Below are 6466 nucleotides of genomic sequence, written 5' to 3'. Positions count from 1 at the left end.
AGACAAACCATAAGTGACTCTTAATCTCACAAAACAAACTGAGGGTTGCTGGGGGGAGGGGGTTTGGGAGAAGGGGGTGGTATTATGGACATTGGGGAGGGTATGTGTTTTGGTGAGTGCTGTGAAGTGTGTAAACCTGGTGATTCACAGACCTGTACCCCTGGGGATAAAAATATATGTTTATAAAAAATAAAAAATTATATTAAAAAAAAAAAAAGAATAGCTTAGTAAAATGCCCCCAGTCTCCCCAGTTAATTCTAATATGCTACTGACTTCTTTCATTTGGGGATCATTGACCTTGAAGTACTTATTTCCGAATTTTTACCCACTGAGTCAGAGTCCTTCAGTAGAAAACGTGAATTATTCAGATAGAGCCAAGTTCTCTGTGCCTCTCTAGATGCTGTGATGGGGAACTGCAGATCATTTCCCTTTTCCCCTCACCAAGCGTATACCTGATAGAGTCCATCTCTTCTTGGATTTGGTGTTTGTTTGTTTCAAGTTTTTATTTAAATTCTAGTTAGTTGACATATAGCATAATATTGGTTTCCTATTGGTTTCAGGAGTACAATTTAGTGATTTGTCACTTACATATAACATCTAGTGCTCATCACAAATGCCCTCCTTAATACCCATCACCCATTTAGCCCATCCCCCAACTCACCTCCCCTCCAGCAACCCTCAGCTTGTTCTCTATATTTAAGAGTCTTCTATGGCCTTCCTCCATCTCTTGCTCTCTCCCCACCCTCTTCCCTTATGTTCATCTGTTTTGTTTCTTAAATTCCACATATGAGTGAAATTATATGCAGTCAAATGCTCTAACCCTGAGCTATACCTCCAAGTGAAATCATATGGTATTTGACTTTCTCTGACTGGGTTAATTTGCTTAGCGTAATACATTCTAGCTCCATCTATATCATTGCAGGTGGCAAGATTTCATCATTTTTTGATGGCTGAGTAATATGCCACTTCTTTATCCATTCCCTAGTTGGTGGATGTTTGGATTCTTTCCACAGTTTAGCTGTTGTTGATAATGTTGCTACAAACTTCAGGGTGCTTGTGCCCTTTTGAATCAGTATTTTTATATCCTTTGGGTAAATACCTAGTAGTGCAGTTGCTGGGTCATAGGGTTGTTTATCTTCAACTTTTTGAGGAAACTCCATACTCTTTTCCAGAATGGCTGCATCAGTTTGCATCCCCACCAATAGCGTAAGAGGATTCCCCTTTTTCTGCACCTTCATCCATATCTACTGTTTTCTATGTTGTTAAATTTAGCCACTCTGACAGGTGTGAGGTGTTATCTCATGGTTTTGATTTGTATTACCTTGATATGTTGATCATCTTTTCATGTGTCTGTTCATCATCTGTATGTCTTTGGAATAATGTCTACTTGTGTCTTCTGCCCATTTCTTAACTAGATTATTTATTTTTCAGGTATTGAGTTTGATAAATTCTTTATAGACTTTGGATACTAACCCTTTATCATTTATGTCATTCTTCTTGTATCTTTTGAAGCATTGAAGTCCTTATGGTCAACTTTCTGCAGATATTGGCAACAATTATAGAAATCATTTGAAAACTTTACATTTATAAAGGAACTCATTAGAAACAATGATCTGTAGTTACAAATGCTCCACCACAAATAATTAAGAATTATTTTATATTGGTAAAATTCTTACTTAATTGTTAATCTTCATCTTATTACTGTATTATATATGAAGAGCAGCAGCTACTTTGAAAGTCAATTTAGCATCTCACTTCATTTCAATGTATACATTTTGATTATATAAAATGATTTCCTATGTTTTTGCAGTTGCAAAACAATTATAACAAATCCAGTCATTATAACCTAGATACAATATTTTGATGTGTATGATTGTCTTGAATAAATTTACAGCAAGCAATATAGAAAACACTCCATTATTTAGCATGTATTCACTGATTAAAGAAAGTTTTCTCTTTTTTTATTAAGATTTTTTTCTTTTATTCAGTGGTTTTATTTTACAGCCCGAGAATTATACTTATTGTTTTGTGGCTTTCAGTTTTCTAAAAAAGATACATCTCATTGGAATCTTAGCTAAGGAAATATAAAAAGACAAAAGAACAGAAAGAACTGGACAAATTTGACATTTTCCAAATGACATTAAGATGTATTTCCCTTGGTTCATCTATATCAATCTGTCATAGTGACAACTGCAGGGACAGAATATCTCCATAGTTGAGAATCCTCTTGACCTCTTGGCCTCTTCCAGAGCCAGTTCTCTAGTGGGCCAGAAGTGAAACCCAAGGTAATATATTTTCTTCTAGAATCTCTTCCCTCCCAGACACATTGGGGCTAGCAAACTTTTATGTTGGTGGACTGCCACAAGGATTAGAGATCACTTATGAAAAGTCCCTGATACACAAGAAGTATTCAATCAATGGTAAGTATTGTCTTCTAACCCTTGTTAAAGAAAAGTAGTTAAGTTCCCATTTTCTTTAACCTGAAGACTGAAATTGGAGTCAAATCCATCATAACTTTGTTGAAGTATTCCTGTATCTGAGAAGTTAGGTACTAAAACAATGAGCAAAGATAGGTGAAACACAGGTTATAATCTAGCTGAAAGGAACAAAAGTCAGACATATAACAAGATAACTGACAATCCAAAAGCTTCAGTGAGTGCCTAATGAACATTTGGCACATTGTCATCCTCATTAAAATAAATACCGAATGAATAAAGGAATGAGTTATGAGGAGACAGAAAGAATTTATCATGAGTTGGTACTGGGTTTTTTATTGAATAGGTCAAATTTTAAAGTAGACATAACAGGCTTGGATATACAAGGAAGAAAAAGAAAAACATTCTTTCCAGCAAGAGTAAAAAATGTTATTTCGGTTCAGGAAATTGCAAGCAGATCAGTTTGACTGAATAGAACAAAATAATTGTTTTCATGGCCTATTTATAAGAAAAGTAAAACACCTTTAAATTAATGAAAGGGACATTCTCTGAGAAGCACTTAAACTATAGTTTGAAATTCACACTTTGGGAGAAATTGATGCTAGATAAAAAATGTATTGGCTTAACAGATCAGCCATCTTTTGGAATTTACTCAAGTAAATACACATAAAGATTGGCTAGAAAATCTGCTTTGGAATCATTGATGAAACCTGCCTATGATTACTCATTAACATTACAACTAGCTTTCAGGGCCAAGTTACAGCTACTTCAAAACCCAAGTAGATGTATTGCCTGATTCTAGTATCTCCGATGAACAAAATCTCACCTTTCCATTTAGGTAAGTTCCCATATTGCCCTTCATGTTTGGTTTTAAGCCATCATGGCTGACTGCAACCTTAGGGATCTGCCATGTTCTTCCACTGCTACTTAATCTGCCCTTGGCCAAGGTCATCCTATCTCAAAAGTAGCAGAAGCAGATTTATTTATTTATTTATTTATATTGCCATTTCTGATACAACTTTCAGGAGATGGCCAGTGTCCATGCCAAGGATGCTTTATTCCTTTCTTTCAAAGCTCGGCTCCTCAGGGTAGTATATATACTGAATTTTGTATGGTGATGGGAGAATAGTCTTCCACCTGGATCTGAGGCATGCTTTTTTTCTTGGAACCAAAGTAATACTGTTGTTGAACATCTGAAAAATTTTTTTTTCACAAAGACTTTTTAGTATCTTCTTCTTTCTCTAGCTCCTGCAAGCAACTTTTCAATGACCCCCCTGCCAAAAAATGTATACTTCTAACAAACAAACAGACAAATGCAAGCAACACAAAACAAACCATATGTGTGGCATAGGAGCAAACAACAATTCAGACACAGTATTTTTTTCTATCCATGTACAAAGAAAGCGCCATGACCTTTCCCCTAAGAATTTCTAACCTCTTCTTCCTACTCACCTCTCAGAAGGATAAAGTATTTAGGAGTTGCTCCTGGCTTGACCATTTAAGTCCGCCTATATTAGAGATAATTCAGTTTACTTGTTTTACAGTTAGAAAAACACTTAGTACAAACACAATGCAATGGCTTATTCAAAGGACTTAGTTTTTCCAGATGTGAAGTTTATACCTCTAAAGGAGAAAAGATAAATTTTAAAATAATTGTGTTTTTTTTTAACCCAGCCCTTTTCCAATCTTCAAAGTTTCCCCCCAAATTGGAATCTAAGTTTCCACTAATATACATTCTTAGATTTAGTCTAGTTACAATGTTTACTGTGCAATTTTGGGGTTTCTTCTTTGGCTTTTAAGCATTAAGAATTGGGGGGGGGGAAGTCTGGGAGATAACTGCAGAGGTAATACTAAATCAAGGTGCTAAGGACCTGAAGGAGTTAATGAAGTTTGTGATAGAATCTTGGCAAGAATAACGGCTCTGTTGTGGTAAAATTTATTATTAAGATGTTGTTAGCCAAGAAAAGTTACAGAATGCTTCTGAGAAGTATCTGCAATAATCTTCTATATAATATATATATTAGAACAAAAACCAAAACAAATGATCTGGAATTTACCACTCTGTCTCCGACAGAATCTACATTAAGGAAAATGTCTGGGCATTGAAATACCCTTTGGAATATTAAAAGGGTGCTATGTATTGTTTGGTTATTATTGCCAGTATCAGGAAGAAGGATCACTAATAAGGAAATGCTCACTGCTCATTGTTCTAGTAACAATAGACTCAAATGAATAATTGCATGATAGCAGGAGGGCTTCAGTTTCTCATAGAAATGCTCCTAATTAGACTTGCTACACCACTGTATGTCTCATCTGAATTGCCCATGTATTATTGATAAACTTTATTGGATTATTTTACATATCATGTATTCATCTTGGTCTGATCAAGGCTCAGTTGTGTATTGCAATTTGCTAACTATGGTTGGTTGACTGGCGCACTGGAGTTCATCAGCCCCCAGTTCTAATTCAGGACGTCACTGAGGTATGAATAGATTAGGTATTCTGCAGCCCAGAGGTTGATCCTTTATTAGCTCTTCAGTATTTGATAATTATAATGAAGATCACAACTGCAAGATCTAATTAAGTTTGGAACTTTCCAAAATTGACTTTCTGTAGAAAATTTCATGCTGAATGAATGTGACAATCTAGAAAATTAAAGAAATAGCCTCTTGCATGACTATATTTCATTTTCCTCCTCATACATAGAAGCATAGAATCCTGGGGCTAAAAACAGGGTTGAACGACTTCGTAAATTAAGAACAATTTTGCACATGGCCAAGATTTTAATGTCTATTCCCATCCAAGAAAAGTTTGTACATAATAATGCTTCTCATGGGTATATAGAAGTTTAATTTTCCAAGTGTTTTTACTGGTGTTATCTTGCTTTATCCTCATATCATCTGAATTAGGTGGGAGGGGTGTTTATGATTTGACTTTACACTGAGCTAGTAAGATGTGGGTTCAGTTGGCAGTAAATTAACTTTTGGAGCCACCATTTCTTCCTCTGGAAAATGGGGATGAAAATACTTAACAAGGCTCTTCTGAGGATTAGAAATGGTTTCCAGCGAGTCTGACCTTTTTAGTAAGTGGTCATGGTGATTCTCCCATCTACTGGGCTTTTCTGTCTTTGAGCCAGAATTGTGTCTTAGGCTGAGAGAGTTCGTATTTCCAGGCACATATGCCTAATCCATTCTGGATCTGGGGATGAACGTCTCAGCAACAGTATTTCCCCTTAGGATTAGGAGTTGTAGCAAATAGTTTTTTCTAATATTTTCTTTCACCAATACAATTTGCAACTGAGAGAACTAACTCCTCATCACCAGATTCCATATAAATTCTCAGATAACTGATGTGGTGGTACATTTTCCCCTTCACAGGAGGACAAACTTGCTCAGATGGGACACCATTGTTTCTAACACGTCCACTTGAAACTCGTGTGCTGTACTCTTTGCTCTTCAGCAGACCTCATCAGAACTATCCCAGGTCATATCCTGACTGTAAGGTTCATCTTTTTCCTTTTCTCCTGATTTGATTATATTCAGAAGCAGGGTGATATGATTTAAGAAGGCCAGATTATTGGCAGTGCAGCATGCTTTGGGAGTCCAGGAAGGACTCCCTTAACACAGAGGGCCTCCTGTGTGTTTGGACCTCACTCCCAGCCTTTCATCATTGATGTGAGCCAAGTCATCAGTGACTGAGTCCTTTGCAATCAACAGAAGCTTGTTATCACTCATGTCTACTTTATTCTGGTAGCTTGTGAAATTCTCTGAATGGATCAGAAAGCTGAGGAAAATTCAATCCAGTAAGATGCAGGGCAGGTGGATTTTCACTGTGTCAAGTGGTAGATCTCAGGAGAGTCTTGAGTAAAGAATCCTAGATGGGTGCTGAGGAGCACAGGTACTGGTGGATGGAGAAGCTTGGTGTTCAAAGGGGAGGTAGGACATCACCAAAGTGCTGATGTCTATCAATATGATTTTCTTGGGCTAGATCTGCCATCAAGACTTCTCTTGACACACTTTTTATCTTGCAGG

This window comes from Mustela nivalis (assembly GCF_964662115.1).
Source record: "Mustela nivalis genome assembly, chromosome: 6".
Lineage (NCBI taxonomy): Eukaryota > Metazoa > Chordata > Mammalia > Carnivora > Mustelidae > Mustela > Mustela nivalis.
The sequence above is the reverse complement of the archived record's forward strand: the minus strand, read 5'-3'. Positions refer to the sequence as shown.